Genomic DNA, 16,859 nt, shown 5'->3' with positions numbered 1-16,859 from the left:
GCTCTAATTAAGGGTTGAAAACAAAAATTTTCCACAATTATCTTTCTTAGAAGTGTGTTTTATGTGGCAAGATTGTTTTCAACAATGTGTCCAGATTAAATTCTATGGGTCCAATTTGTCAGTTTCTGCTAGATTTGATGTTTTGTAGGTTTTCTGTGTTTAAATATTACCCAGAAGGGTTTAATTAAGAGTTCATTGTGATTTTTTATGAGAAACTGCTTTGAAATTTTCCCCAATTGCATTTCCCAAATTCACCCTAACCCTATAATTATCGCTCGAAATACCAAAAAGTAAATTCCCTAAAATTCTAAAATAAACTAAACTGGTCATCAGGGAGCGGAAAAAGTAAATTTTCGGCCGGAAAAAGTAGTTTTGAGATTTTTTGGAGGCAAAAAAAGGTTAAAAAAAAACAATTTTTTCCCGCTCCCTGCCAAATGCAAGCAATGCAACAATATCCTATGGCAAAGATGAATCTCAGTCCTTCTGAAAGTGCTGAGAGTATCCGAGTGACAACACAATACTGCTTTTTTTTATCCTTTGAAAGCTCCCATCTTTCAATCCTTTTTAAGTTTCGCCTATCGTTTCTATTAAAATCTTTACAACTGACAAAACATGAAGCAACACAATTATAATCCAAAAAAAAATGTAACATCAAATTAGGCCCAAATAGGCGCTAATATGCTCTCTGACATAACGTGCTTCCACGTGATTTAACTTAAAATTTAACTTACTTAACGTTAAATTAGTTTATATGAGGTTAACTTGATTGAACTAGTTTTGAATAGCTACACCTGACTTAACATAATTCAATGTAAAGTCAAGTTAAATTTGGTTAAATTGAGTAAACCAGTTCTTTGCGCTACACCTAATTTAAGGTTTAGTGAGGTTAAATGAAGTTAAATGGCTTTAAAACTCAACACGTGGTTCAGCGTTAAGTTAGGTTTAATGAAGTTGTACGGCTTCAAATCACGACGATAAGTTTAACATTGTTCAACGTTGCTTGATGTGAAATTAGGTTGAAATCAGACGATCGGCTTAACGTTGCTCACAGTTCAGTTAGGTTGAAATATGACAATCCTCGTAACGTTGCTTAAAGTTGCTTAAGATTAACTTAGGTTGAAATATGACTATTCGCTTAACGTTGTTTAACGTTAAATTAAGCTCTGAAAAACGATCCGCAAACCTTGTTTAACCTAACATAACATTGAGCAAGATTAAGCAAGGTTAAGCAGATCATCATATTTTAACTCAATCCAACAAATTCAATTAAGTTAAAATAAGATGATATACTCAACGTTGTGTGACGTAGCTCAACGTTAAATTAAGTATATGTGTAAAGAAATCATGGTAGGAAAAAAACTGTTTGATATCAGAAATGTGAGTATAATACTTCCAGCAGTACTTTGGAATCATTGAAAATAATTTTACGGAATAGAGCATTCTCTGAGTCCACTGCCTAACCTAACTTAATGTTAAATTAGGTGCAGGTAACTGACTCGGTTCAATTTCGTTGCTTGTAGTTGATTAAACGTTGTTTAACATTAGGTTAGGTGTAAATACGTTAAATGAAACAAATTTCTGGGTTCACTACTTAACTTAACTTACCTTTAATTTAGGGAAAGCGGACTTTTTGGCTCAGCTCAATTCGCGTTTTTGGTTTAACCTTAGTTAACATCAAGTTAGCTGTGTATACATTAAACTAATAAATTCTGTGTTAACTGGTAAATTTAATTTAACGTTGAATTAGCTGTAGCCAAACTAATTGAAATAACCTTGTTTAACGTTAAATTACGTGTGGTCAACTTGTTTACCTTGCCTTTTTTTATTGGTAAATGAGGTGGAAAAACGTTGAGAAACACTATTTTTCTAGATTAACTGCTGAACGTAACCTTACGTTAACTTAGGTGTGGTAAATTTGAGAGGTTAATTTAGGTGCAGCTATTTTTCGAAACTTTTTTGTCAAAATTGCTTAACGTTATTTTACATTAAGCAAAGTTTGCCTTTTTTTATCACAAAGTTTGGGGTTATATCGATTAGGCAAAAACTCAATTACACGTAACTTAGCGTTTGCTTAACGTTTGATCTCAAGTTAAAAAACGTTGAATAACGTTAAATCACTCGCTACACCTAACTTATTCTTTTTAACGCTTTGCCCTTTGGTAAAAACAAAATCATAGCCGCACTAACGGAGTTATGAACATATTAACGGGTTAAAAAGGATTAACGGCATGTCTGTGAACGCTAAATTCTAGAACATTTTAGACGTGACTTAATGATAATCAGAAACTTGACTTCTTTTCAAACTGATAACAAACTTGTAGTGATTTGTTATTTGAAAGTTTTTGTATTCACTTCCATAAATTTAAATTTTCTGTAAGTAGCCACAATTAAAACGAAGCCGTTTTCAAGACAAAGAGGTGGACAGCATTTATAAAAGCTTATGGTACTTGACAAAAAACCTTTCGATGAAAAGAAACTGGAATCAGAAAGCTTAGAAAAAAATTACAGATACATGACACGTTGACTCTGTAAATGCGCGAAAGGCTAAAACCTCTGCTTCATAGACACACAAAATTCAAATGAAACAAAATTCACGTCAGCGCAATTTTATGGTTCCATTGTAACTCTTTTTTTCTTCGATAGCTTTTCAGCTTCTGTTTGAAATGGATTGTGGAAAGAATTCCTTTTAGAAGTGTTGAAAAAAAAAAATTGAGGATAAAAATGAGCTATGGTAGTTGAGGTTTATGTTAGTTGTTCTGTGAATGTTGCTATAGTTTGCCTTATCTAGCTATCCGCAACCATAAGATATTTTTGTTTAACAAATGCAAGGTTGAACAAGGATAGCCGATTACTGTGCAAGTTGCACAGAATGTTCCGACCAGTCTTCAAAAAATATAAAAGTATTTTCTGAAATTGGTGTCGTTTTTTTCTGTACTTTGTGATAAAAAAATTTGAACAAAACAAGAAAAACTAAGGCATACTTGAAAGTCATAGTAAAATATTTCAATTGAAAAACAGTTTTCTAAAAAAATGAGTAGAAAAACAAAAAAAAAATTTGAAAATTTTGATTTCTGAAATTGCGCTAAAAAAACTCCAAAAACTACATTTACATGAGTAAAACTAAGTTTTTACTGCTTAAATTAATCTTAAATACGCTATTGCAATTGTTAACTATCTTAGTAATTAGCTCGAAATTAGACCAAAAATCAATAATTTTCCAACGATTTTTCTCAACACTGAAATATTTTTCGAATATTTTTAATGTTGTCGAAATTCGTTTAAAAGGGCATTATTATGATATATCTCTCAACCCTGTCCAATGAGTGATATATCTCCCAAACCTGTCCAATGATTTTTTGTGGTAGCTGATTTTGCGTGGAAAAAAAAACAAAACACACCCGAATCTAAAGTTCCTCCCCATTTTCAATGGTCGGAACAAAAAAGATGTTTGTTTAGTTCAAATTTTTTCCAGCGATTTTGAAATTTCTAGATTAGGTAAGTTGGCTGCTATTCAAAAAAAATGTTTTAAAATAAGTTAGGAGAGTTTTTCTTCATGACATTCATTGTTGATTAGCCCGAGGCCCTTTTCCATGAGGCAATATTGGATTTTAAGCTTCGTTAAAAAACACACCAACACGAAAGTTGAGTAAATCTTTTTTTTTGAGATACTTGTAACAAATAAGAACCAATTTTTTATAAACAAATTTTAAATGTTTTGAAAAGAAATGTAATTGAATTCCAAGCAATCATCATGACTTTTTGACTCCTAAAGTTCTATCAACCTATCCATGGTCTTTTTGCAGATCAGACATAGCTGAAGTCGATGGTTTTAGTCAAATAAATGCTTCACACTGTGTTCGTGAAATGTGTTGAATCTATAACCTTTAAAAAAAATTTATTCTCCAGTTAACACAAAAACATACCAGTTTGTTTCGGAAAACCATTTATAAAAATCGTCTTTGGTGTTCCTGATGAAACCATGTGACCAATGAAGTTTTTTTGATGCATTTGAAGCCATACAAAGAATTTTTACGAAGTTGAAACCGTTTTTTTGTTGTTTTTAAATCCAACTGGTTCCTGCTTTATGCTAACTTGTTTTCCCCATGAACTGGATCTCAATAACAATATTTTTATTGTTCGATAATGTTCAAAAGTTTCTCCCGACTCATTGCGTATCCGTACGCTTGTTTGGGTGTTCGGGCTTTGGCTAATGATTCCTCCGAAATTTTCTTGATCAACATGTGTGTACACACACTTGTCTTTTTGGATCCGCAATCGGCTTGGATGCTGGTTCTATCATTTCAGCATGAAATGATTCAAAAAATCATTTTTTTTTGGTTTTTGCAAGGAAAAATGTATTGTTCGAATACAATTATTGTTTTGTGATAAAAACATTATCGAGGTCGGTCCACAATTCCTTTGTGAATACTGATTAAACATCAATATTCGGTTTTCTTTGTCGGAATTGTCTCTTGGCTATTTTTCCAGGCATATACAAGTACGGCTATTAGTTTTTGTGTCCGCGTCAACTCATGGTACTGCTCCACATAGCACTCGCTTTTTATCTGGCTGTTGTCTAATACATTTATCTTGGCTTCTGTTTTCTAGGTCTTGATTTTGTGATTTCGTTTCCTCTTCTATCGGTTCTGCGCGCATTGGCTCTGGCGGTCTGGTTGGCGCTGCAGGCCGATGTCGCAATAGTAGTTGTACGTCAATGTTCTCCTCCATGAAAATCGCCGTTTGTAATCCCACTACCCATTTTGTCCACTCTACTGGCGGTTCGATTGTATGACGATGCCAGGGGGGCGTTCAACAGTGCCGAAGTACAACAGTGCCGAAAAAGGCGGGAAAATTTTGGAATAATTTACACGCATTTTCCAAAGAGCGGTAAATTACTGACGCTAATTATCAAAGAAAATCACTCCAATTTTGGCGCCAATATGTCTACAACTGCAAATTAAACAATTATTTTGGCGCCAAAACGTCTAAATTGCAAATTTTCTCGCTCAAAATCTTAATGTTTTACTTAAGATTGTAAGCGATCGCTGTTTAATTTTTGATTGCCGCACTTAATATGTTGAAATTTATTCAAATTTTCGGTCGAAAATTTTCACGCGGGTGCAGCGAAGGTCACTTAATATACTTGGCCTTACAGACCCAAGATAATTTTTTAGTAAATCAAATATCTTAGGATGACTGTTTACACATATGATTTAGAAAAAATGTGCACATAATTAAGTCCGGTTGGATGACAGCTTTGTCGAAACCTCATCAAAATCTCTTACCTTGCAAAATTTTCTCTAATGCCTTTTAAAAAATATCAACGATTTTTGTGGAGCTTTGCCAAAAAAAATTTTGAGCGAAACAAGATTAATTACAATCGAATTATTTCTCCAACTCGTCGTGTTTTTTTATTAAACTATTTTCTTAAATTGTGACAGATCATTTTGATCTGTAAGCTGCTGCTTCTGGCAATCATCTTTTTAGGTAGCTGTGTATTTTGTTATCCACAAAAATCATAATTCCGCATTTATTCACAAAAAGTCAATTCGATCTTATTCAAGTTGTGGCTTTTATCTGCACGCTATGATATAAAAAAACTCGTATCACTTTCATAGTTTAAGAAATATTAGTTTGAAGACTTCGTCGCCTGTTTTACGATGAGCTTGCAAGCGTTTCCTCTCAAGCCCCTTCATTTTGTAGACATCAAGCCATTGAGAGCAGCTCATTTATTGTAATTACTTTAAGCAAATGGTATACCTCAACCTTTCAGGCCATTTTGCGTAATGCGGTAATGTTTACTCATATCGAGTCAACTGTTGATTTAGAAAATCTATAAATAATAGAAAATTAAACTAACAACTTCAAAAACTACATTTAGGCTGAGCCACAAGGCAAGTCGGTCTTACTCCATTCGTAATGTTAATCTTCAGACATTGATTTTTACTTAATTTTTGGTGGAAACAGCAAAAACTCAGAAACTTCGCGATTTAATTAGGTTAGTTTGACTTGCAAGAGAAGCCAGTTCAAATTGATTAAAAGCAGTATCGTGACTTACAGACACCAGGTTTTGCACTCAGAGTAGTTAAGAAAGCAAGAGAAAATGCAACTTAACCAAAACTCGGAGGTAGCGAAAAAATATTGTTTGAAATGTCAAATAGAAACGTTTTTGCACATATTTGTGCATTGAGGGCTATTAAAATGTGAAACAAAAAGTTGATCAAGAGTAACTTCATAAACAAGCAAACTAAAACATCAAGTAACCTCAAACTACTTTTCAAATTTAATTTCTTGGTATCATCAATTTCGTTTCAACTTGTTTTTGAACGTTATCAGTTTTTCTGAATTGTAGAGTTTTACAGCGTTTTCCTTCTGAAGTTTTTGATTTGATTTCCACCGAACAGACTAGCGGATTTTGCTAATTGGAAGGTTCGTTGGTAATGCTTGTATATTAAATACAGTGTCAAATTCAGTTCCAACGTTCCCCTCAATTTTTCGCAAGCCTTTTTTTTCTGGTTCATTACTTCCACAAACACGATGCTTCTAATAAGAGTAGCATATAGACATTTAGACGTTGCTCGAATATTTTTAAAACTGAGAGTTTTTCTTGGCATTACCATCATTGCTACTGCACTATCATTACTTGAGTTCTACAGGGGCGTCCTGTCCTCGGTGATCCTCAGCCCTCTTGGTAACAGGTTGAGAAGCCTTATAAAAAAGCAAACAAAACCTTTCAGTTAAATTTTCAATGAAAATAACTTCAAAATATGTGAATTGGCACTATTTTTCAGCCATTATCTGCCATGAATTACCTCGATTTTAAGTCAGAAAGGGGGGTTTTCTCGCACTTTTAACTTTATCTTGTTTGGCAGTGCAGTGCTTCGGATTTTTTACAGTCAAAAATTGTAATTACTGATAGTTTTGTCCTTAGTTATGATTGAGCATGCTCTATTTGACTCTGACTTTTATATAATGTACTTATTTTTTCACCGATTTATATTTTCATTTTCCGGCGTCGATGTTATAGGAGATATTATGTGTCTGAATTATGCTTAGACTTGATTTTCAAAATAATGTTTTTAAAAATAACATTTAAGTCCTGAATTTAGAACTGAGAATCTGAGCCACTGTGCCAGTCAATTTTAACTCCTCTCTGAATTTTAATTTTTAGGTTAAACGTTTTCACACAAAATTTGGTGGAAAATAGCAAAAAGTTGAAAACTGCGCTGTAGCTGACAGTCCATAATAATCCTAACCAGTGTCGAGAATTAAAAGGCCCGCTTTTTTCACTCAAGATAAATAGTGAAACTAAAACCCAGAATTCGAAGTTTGCAAAATTCTTGAACTCATTTAAAATGTCAGTTTGAAATGTTTTGGCCTATTTTGCGCATTATCAACTTTAAAAATTGCTCACGAAACTTAAAGCAAAAACCATGACAAAATGTGAATGACTTCATAGAGAAACAATTGAAAACATCATCCAGATTTATACATATCTATAAAACTTATTGCATTTTCTCAGTTTTTTTGAATTAATGTGTTTTCTGCGTTTTTGTTCTGAAATTTTTGATTTGGTTCCAATATTAAAAAACATATTTTTTGCTATTTAAAAGTTTTTAAACGTGTTTGCTGATGAACTCAATCTATTTTGTAGATATTTTTTAAATATATTTTAATTAACTTTCCAACCTCTCCCAAAGCAATAAAAACTAAAAACACCCTGTTTTGGGCAATACTTCTGCGCTGCAGCCAAAGTTTTGAAAAAACAGGCCAAAACGGCCGTTTTTAGGCAATTTCTCGAAAATTTTACCAATAATTGCGTTTTATTTGGCGCCGAAAGCGTCTTTAGAAATTTTTTAGGGTCTGTCACCAAAAATGGATGTCTCAAAAAAGTAAAAAGGGGGACCCTTTGAGTTGACATGGGATCAAACTCCTGACGGGGGGGGGGGGGGGGCGTCCCACCTCTAAATCCACCTCCGTGTTGGTATTTTTCCTTGCGGGTAAATCGTCCTAATTAAAAAAGACTTAACCTGATGTTTACCCAAGTACTTATCTCATTTAGCCGCTATGAGTTCAATTTTTTTCCCCATTATGGATTTAAAAAAGTTTTTCTGCCCGCATTTTAGTGACATTACAAAGAGTAATTTAGTGGCACAAATTTTTTAATATCCAATGGCTTATTGAATACAAGGCCGTTGGATTCCGCGTTTTTGTGGTCAAATTCTATTCTCCAGAACATCAAATGCGGAATTAATGGTCAAAGACCTGACCAAAGTCAATGAGATGAAATCAAAAATGCTAAGAATGTGGCAAATCAAAAAAATATCTACCCCACACAGCTCTAATTAAGGGTTGAAAACAAAATTTTTCCACAATTATCTTTCTTAGAAGTGTGTTTTATGTGGCAAGATTGTTTTCAACAATGTGTCCAGATTATATTCCATGGGTCCAATTTGTCAGTTTCTGTTAGATTTGATGTTTTGTAGGTTTTCTGTGTTTAAATATTACCCAGAAGGGTTTAATTAAGTTTTCATTGTGATTTTTTATGAGAAACTGCTTTGAAATTTTCCCCAATTGCATTTCCCAAATTCACCCTAACCCTATGATTATCGCTCGAAATGCCGAAAACTAAATTTCTTAAAATTCTAAAATAAACTAAACTGATCATCAGAGAGCGGAAAAAAGAAAATTTTCGGCCGGGAAAAGTAGTTTTGATAATTTTTCGAGGCAAAAAAGGTTAGAAAAAACCAATTTTTCCCGCTCCCTGCCAAATGCAAATATATATCCAAATGCGTATATATCCAAATGCGTTTCTGTTTTTAAATTTCCACGTTTATTTTGGATCTCTCGACAAAATGACGTTACTCTCTTTGTATATTCTGAATTTTGGGAAAGCGACAAAATTGTAGTAGAAGGCAGCTCCAATAACCCATTTCTGATTCCCTTATTATTCCGTATTCACATACATGTGTTCCAATGGTATAATGAAGGCGACGCATTCATATACATTGTATATGTCTCCATTCCTTTTCTTGAGCAGACTATTTTTCCACTTTCCACCACGTTGGTAAAATATGACATGTTTAAAGCGAAATACCAGCCGAAAAAAAATCACACAAAAAATTAGAGGAGGAGAATTATTTTTCGACTCTGCAAAGCAGCTTACGTTTTATAATATTGAACGTACTTCAATTATTTTTTCACAATATTGACCTGTATTTAGATTACACTTGCGCGTCGTTTTGACTTTTTATAATTGGTGCGAACATCGTTTTAATTCCATTGAAGTGTTATTTGATTTCAGCAACTAAGACTTGCTTATAACGTTTAAAGGTAAGTTATTCGGGTAATTGATCACGCAAAAGTCATTCTCATTTTTGTCATTAAAAGTAAGGGTTCTTACATTTAAATGACATCGATCGTTTTTATCGAAAATAGGTTAAAAATAGATATTGACTGACACTTAAGTAGCGACCCTAAACTCGCAATTTAACAGTTTTTTTTAATTTCAAAAAAATCCGTTGAAAGCCGACCAAATTCAATAAAAATATTTTTGATAAATAACATATTTGTATTTTCTTTTTCAATTAAAAAAAATGGTTTTGGATTTCGCATTTTTTCCAAGATATCGAATCTTAGTTCTATATTAAATCACATTGAACAGAATATTAAATTGTGGCTCAGCGTTCTGTGGAAATCCATCGTACAATTGGTTCTGTAATTGATTTAATTACAAAAAAAAACGTCACTAATTATTCAACAGATTGAACATGAAAACCTACAGACACCTCAAAAGACGGAAAACGCAAACCAGAAAAACTAATCAGCGGTCAAAATCTCCTCTTGAGACTAGCAAGTGAATTGACCACAAAGTGAATCAAAAATATACGAGAAAAATAGTGTGAATTTCTGGAAGTTCAAACACAAGAATGTTCGTCATGACACTTTTTGCAATTTGTAGCTTCGTTATCAAATCACTTTCAGAAAAAGTGAGTATGGACTTTTTTGGACATCATATCCGTCGTTATAGAGGTAAATTTTACTTTAATTGATAATTGTCTTTGACCAAAACTTGCACATTTTTTTCTGTAAAATCTTTTATGAGCTGAGAGAAATGATGTCCAATGGTTTCCTCAATGCATTTGTTTTCAAATTAGTCTCGCTTGAAGCTCCAATTCCCAAAAATTCTCAGAGCAAACAATCTCGAGGTAGAGATTTTATCCTCGTGATTGTTTTGTATACTTTCTGCTCACTCTATATCATTTCAGCTGCATTTTTCAACAACAGAGGCTGATTTAGCTAATTAATTCCGCTACGTCAATATTTACGTCTTTTGATTAGTTTCCGAGGTTAATGTAGTATAATGTTATATCAAAGTTACTCAATAAAAACTGTTGAACCTGTAATTTTGACGTAATTGATGCGCTTTTTTAACAACGGGACCATATAGCGTCAGTGTACGACTGAGCTCGTAGGTACTTTTCGTGATGATCGAAGTATTCCCCAAGAGAGAGTGAAGGAAAGTTTGCGGCGTACTGCCCCAGCAAAATGGGCTTGGGGGTTAAAGCTTCTAAATCACGCGAATCGGTACTTACCGGCCTAGCATTAAAAGCCTGCTCCACTAAGCAGAGTGTTGTTTCAAACATTTTTTCTGTTACACGCCTTTTTCGTACTACTCCCAAGAGCTAACATGATGTGGAGCACTGGGAAAAATAAGCTTCCAGATTATACCTTTATGCGCAATGACAGTTAGAGTCATGCGGTTCAGTTCTTAATACCGGCAAAAAAACCTTTTTCTGCAACAACAAACTTGTTTCCCTTATCCAAACAAAAACTGCTGGGTGCAACGCGGCGCGCGATGAAATGCCCGATGCGTTTCACACATGAGCTGGTGTCTAGTGAAGGCGCAACCTCGAGGTGTACAGTCCTGGCCACGAGGCAATTGAAAAAAAAAACAATTTTTCTCAGTGAATGGTAACGTAAAAGGGTCCAAAATAGTCCCGCCTGTGCAGGAAAAATGTTGCTGCTTATACCCGCCGAGGCGGGCGGTTAACAGGTAGGAGGTCAAAATTGATTGAACCGTGATTGTTTTTTGTTTTCCATATGTAATGCAATGGTTTCTAGTAGACTTCAGCAGTTGACGCAACCCCAGTATAGCATACTTTAAGTTAATCACGGTGCGCATATAGTCCAACTCTGATTAAAAATGCTCAAGATGGAGGTTCCGAGATAACAATTGAACTAATGTGTACCTGACGTCAAGCAAATTAGGGTCTTTAGTGTCAAGCTTGGCGTCAACTAATTGTCCTATGCGTCCAGTGGATTCCAGCTGGTCCTAAGGATGAAGAGTACGTGCCAGTCTTGCTGTTGCTCCAAATGCGTTTACCAGAAGCTAGTAATTTCATCTGGACGGGAAAGTCGTACACTTCTTATTATCAAAATCCAGCCCAAGTTGTTCGGTGATCCTTTAACCTGATTTTATTGATCACCTCTTGATCGGGTTTAAACGGCCAACCCTTAGATCTACAAATGCTTGGCCCAATAATCCAGATATTAGCCTTGAGGGCGTTCAAAGAAATCCCCCGTATACCGGTATCAACTGGATAATTGCCACTCAAGGCAAGGTGCCACTCATCAATGGGGGTAGATTCGAGTGTTTCACCGACACGGTTTCCGACTAAGACAGTTAACTCATCCTTAGAATCAGGCCATTTCAGTATGATGGTGCTATCTGTCCTAAAAAAGATATCATTCATTCAATCGTAAGGTTGTTCACATTTTCGATTTTCAACCGTGTATTATATGCAGCAGCTTGAAGCTCTAACTTGTGTTTTGGCAACGCTTTTTTTTGGGGCAGCAGGCGCTTTACTGAAGAAAAATAGATTGCACTTTACTTTTTTGCGAGCTTATGAGTCGCGCATGCAAAAGCCCAACGGCGCAGAACCCATCCTGCAAGCTATCACCGAACATATGAATCTCAATAGATCCTTAGGTTCTGTTAAGCAACTGCGGTGAAGTGTCAGTTGACCTAACAGAAGGAGGCCGGAGTGCTACTCGAGACATTTTCCCCTAAAACCTTCTGATAAATCATCATCTTCTTTTTGGCTTCTTTTTTCCCGAACGTCTTTAAGTAAAAGACAAACCATCACGGTGTGCAGGGCTACTAACCCAACAGGGTCAAACACCGAAGTGACTAAACTCAAAACGGTTCGTTGGATTATCCCATATCGAGAGGCTGATCAACAGCTCGGCTCACAACCAAAAATTTTCTTTGAATGATCCCATTTAAGACCAAAGATGCCCGACAATTGTTCAGCATTACATACTTCCTTAACCGGTGAAGTTGTCTCATTGCGATTGTAATTTCTTTAACATCTCTCTGACAAACTTATTTAATTTAAAACCACATTTGTTAAGCAATTTTTCCAAGTCTCGACTAATTAAACTTGGTTGCTCAATGTTTACGAACTAATTCAAGTATTCGTCCATGTAACACTTTTCAGTAACCATTGATGCTGCTTCAGGGTATGCCGTCATCTAATAATTTGAGTTTTTTAGCCGAATATATGGCGAGTGTAGTCATGGACTACCACGTCCGATGTGGGATCCTACCGCCACTAAAAACAAAACAAAGATTGATGATTTTGGTCGAACCCTCCGACTTGGAAAAACATACCCTCTATATCCGCCCAGACGCCGTCCTTGTGCTGTTGAAATTGCAGAAGTCCGAAAATCAAGTTTTGTAATAGTGAATTTTAGCAGCCCCTTTAAAGACTCTGCGCACCTTATTCGGATTTATAACTGGGTGGTGCGGAAGATAACACTCGTGATCGAGTCGCGAAAGTGGATCATACGGCTCCACGGTAACAACATGACCTTTCTTATTCACGTATCTTACCCAACTTACTTAAATTTTGCTCCGAAGTTTTACATTGAGCAAGCGATGGGCAATCTTTATTAGGGAGACTGAAAATGTTATCAACCCGAATTATAAACACGATAAGTTTTTCACCATCGTGGTATGTTATTGAATTGAGGATGGATAAAGCGGGTTTATTGGTGGACGAGCGGGCATCGACTTGTTTGAAGCCTCCATAAGATTATAAATCATACCAAGACTTCGTCTGGTCAATTAAAGAAGAACCTTCATCAATACACTCAACGCACGAAGAATTTAACCCGGCTGAGGGCCATAATGAAGCAATTATGACCCAAGCTATTTGTAAGCGGACGGAACATGATGAGTTAGAGTCATCTCCTGTAAGGACATCAATCGGACGAACGGCGTGGTAGTAATCCTGTCCTAGGAGAACTTCTACATCTACATAGTTGTAGTGTAAGGGCTTCATAAGAGCTAATTGAGAAATTTTATCCTTCATTTCAGGTATGCTGACATTCTGTACTTTGTGTATCCACCTACAGTGATATGAGCGGAATTGTGTTTAACATTTTCCGGTATAAACTTATGGGGCTCACTTGAACTTTTTTTAATATGGTGGAAAGCTTTTTTCCACAGCGTGATGAAGGACATTGTACGTGTTTTCAGAGTCCTGTTTTGATCTTTTTTGCCTTCATGCAATTACGCAAAATCTGGTTCCCCTTGAGGTAAGCGAAGCAAGGTTTTTGCTCAGCTACAAATTTTGCTCGCGGAGTGGCATTCTTTCCCTGGAATGCAGTTCAAAGCCAAAGAGGGGCGCTTTCCTTTCCACGGCAAGCACGGCAGTTTGATGCAAACACATTTGTTGTTTACGATTTTTTTTGTCCGTTGTAGCTCTAGAACCAATAACGCGAAACCCTCTTTGGGCTCACCCTTCTTTTTAAACCTATAATTGAAATCTAAGAGGCTGGACCACTGCCAATTTTGGCTAATTGTATGCCCTGACCAAGCTTCTATCAAAATAGCTGGGAGCTTGGCGACAACTTGGTTCCGAAAAATTACGCTTTTAAGGTCATCATGAAATGACAACGATTGAATGACTATAGCCACTCCTGAAACGGCGGGGGAGAAACTGATGACTTTCACTGAACTACGCATTTTGAGTGAAGGAAAACTGGCTATGTTATCCAAATGAGCCCCAGCAAAAACATGAGGCTCACTAAAATTTCTCTGCAATGTATATATTGCATCATCGCATGAAACTTTTTCAAAAACTGAAATTGGCGATAGCCTCTTTGGTTTTTCCGGTTTTGAGCGTCTTCAAACATGTGAATTTTTCGTCATCAGTCAGAAGTGTGGAACCGATGGTTGAGTAAATTGTCCGAACCAATCTTGCCAGCTCGCCTAAATTCAATTCTGAGAGACGATATGTCTGGTTAATTTTCATCAGTTCAGTTACCTTACGAGCCTTCATCGGTTGCTCTATGGGAAGTTCATTAAACTAACCGACAAGCGGTTAAAAACCTTTAATAAGCAGGGTTTTTACTTTGGACATCAGCTTGAGGAGTGTAATATACTTTACCACCACTGTTATACGGAATGACCCCACTAAAGTACGACAAATCGGAGTGGCCATAGAAAACACATTTGCATTGAAATTCTGTTGTGGTGTCATCACAGACGTTAGCGGTGTCAAACCACATGCTGAATTGCTCAAACTGGCCCCAACAGGCATGCCATTTGCAGCGCAGACTGGTGCACAAAATGGCTGCTGATTCTGAATTTGGTAATATTGTGAATGCGCTGTTGGCAAACGATTAGTTATTGGATGGTTCCATGAGACCTGCTCACATAAGGCACGACAGTTTGTGGAATTGTGCGGGTTAATGGAAAAGGTTTCTTCAGATCCTCTATGTTTGTGTTACCAACATTTGATCCGGATTTCGGAAGGAAACCAGATTGATGGCTAGTGGAAGCTGTATGATAATTAACACCGGCACGAGGTGGTAGATAACGGGGAACCTTAATGGATGCATCATTACTATGTACAGACAAATTTGATCTCAGACAATTTTTCCGGGAGGCTAGATGATTACTGATACGCAAACCAGGATCACTAGATGATCCTTGCCCAGCGCTAAAACATTAACCGGAGCTTCCATGAAACTCAGGAATCGACGGCAAGCCCGTTGTGGACAAACTTGGGTGTTCATTGTTATCTGTCTTTTTCGGCTGGGTAGCCGAGTCAGCAGAAGTTTGATCTTCGATAGAACCCAACCAGGAACTAGTACGATCATCGTCTCTTTTATCATCAAGTTGAAGACTGAATGAATTTGTTAAAACTTGTCCTGTCTAATTTTTCACTTATTGTAGTCTTCCATTTTCAATCCTTCGAACTCGACTTCTTTTACTTTTCTATTAAATGTCTCTAATTCTAGATGTTTTTGTTGCTGTCTTATCTTCAAAGCTACGCTAGACTGCCTGGCAAATACTTCATTCCGCATTTTATTAAATGCGAGATTGCGTTGAATCTCACTAAAGATCTTAGATTTCAATGCGGCCGTATACCGACTGAAACGTGAACTTGAATTAGGTGTTTTTTGTTGTGTTGAATTTCTTATTGTGTTGAAGACCAGTTTTGCCATGAGCTTTTCGTTGGAAAAAAAACCCATTCCAGCAAGGTTCTGCAGTCTCAAATGTACAGGAGGTAAAACAAAATTTAATTTGCAAATCTTGATTTTCAATAATTGGAAGTTCTATTACAGAAAATTTTTGCCATGACTTTGAGTAAAAATTAAGATTTCATATATACGCATTCCAACATGTTTCGGATCTTTTTTATGAAATTTATTATTTTTTGCAAAGATAAAAACGTTTGTAGCAATATTTTGATGAAATAAAGTTACTTTAGTAATGTTTTTAAAGGAAAAAACAAAACTCACTGACATTAATGTATGAGACTGAGTTTTAAAAATATCATCAAATTCAGTTTAAAGGAGCTTTCAGATAACGTTTAATAACTTCAGACAGAGTATTTTAAATCTGGATAATATTTGAATGATTTTCATTTGATGTCAACATGTCAGACAAACCTGTAGATAGTTGATTGTGATTGAAAGAAATTAACCAAAAAAAATTCTTGATTTAATTGAAATTTTTTTCAGGAATCTGAGAACAATCTGCAGAAACAAAACGTTTTGCTGCCAGCTCATATTTGGGTGTGTCACGATATGTTGACACGGTGTGACACGGGTGTGTCACGATATGTTTACAGTGTACAATAGAATGATGCCACTTATCTGACACGGTAGTTCATCAATTTTGAAACAAATCTTGTATCAGTTTTTGATTTGTTTCTGAGATGAATTGAATAAATATCTGCAACCATAAAAGAACTAAAACAAAGTGCGTAACCTAATTAGACTGCAGTGGGTAAATTGTAAATTTCAAATGTTAACGACTGTATGCTGGATGAAAACATTGTAACAAAAACTGCTCAAAAATCTCTTACACAGCTGGACTTTTTGGAATTTATTTGTGCTCTTTTTTAGCACAGTTTGCAGCTTTTAAGGCTCTTGCTTGAGAGTACTGTGCGTGAGGCAAAAAAAAATCGGTTTTAAATACTTTGTTCCAATTACATGACTCTAGAACGCATTTAGATCAATGGTGCCCTGAGTTTTTTTGTTCGCAAAAACTCCCCCTTTCTAACAATGTTCTGCATCCTCAACTCTAAGACGAAGTTTGATTAGCATGCTCTGATTTTCATAAATTGAAAACTCTAGTTAAAGAAACTATTCGCCATAATTTAGAAAAAAATCTGTACATAAATATTTTTTTCCAAAAATCGTTTTCTCGTCAGTTTTATGACAGAAATGTTTGTTTTTGCTGGTAGCACAGGCAAGAAGCGCAGAAGAAGTAGGATAAATAAACATCTCATGTTCGACAGATTTATGAAAATCATAAACTCAAGTTTCTAAATAGC

General features: G+C 35.7%; 2 protein-coding genes across 3 annotated transcripts in view; one reads left to right on the top strand and one right to left on the bottom strand.

Moving 5' to 3' along the window:
- The window catches only part of LOC134846912 (prelamin-A/C-like), a 401,765-nt gene that overhangs the window by 109,090 nt on the left and 275,816 nt on the right, over window positions 1-16,859 (bottom strand). The window lies entirely within an intron of this gene.
- LOC134845717 (uncharacterized) overlaps window positions 8,981-16,859 on the top strand; it is a 56,066-nt gene continuing 48,187 nt past the window's right edge. The window contains exon 1 of the mRNA XM_063862773.1: window positions 8,981-9,333. The gene's annotated coding sequence lies outside the window, so the exon portion shown is untranslated. The remainder of the gene's footprint in view (window positions 9,334-16,859) is intronic.

Source organism: Symsagittifera roscoffensis, chromosome 5 (assembly GCF_963678635.1).
Source record: "Symsagittifera roscoffensis chromosome 5, txSymRosc1.1, whole genome shotgun sequence".
Lineage (NCBI taxonomy): Eukaryota > Metazoa > Xenacoelomorpha > Acoela > Convolutidae > Symsagittifera > Symsagittifera roscoffensis.
This window is presented reverse-complemented; position numbering and strand designations above follow the sequence as displayed.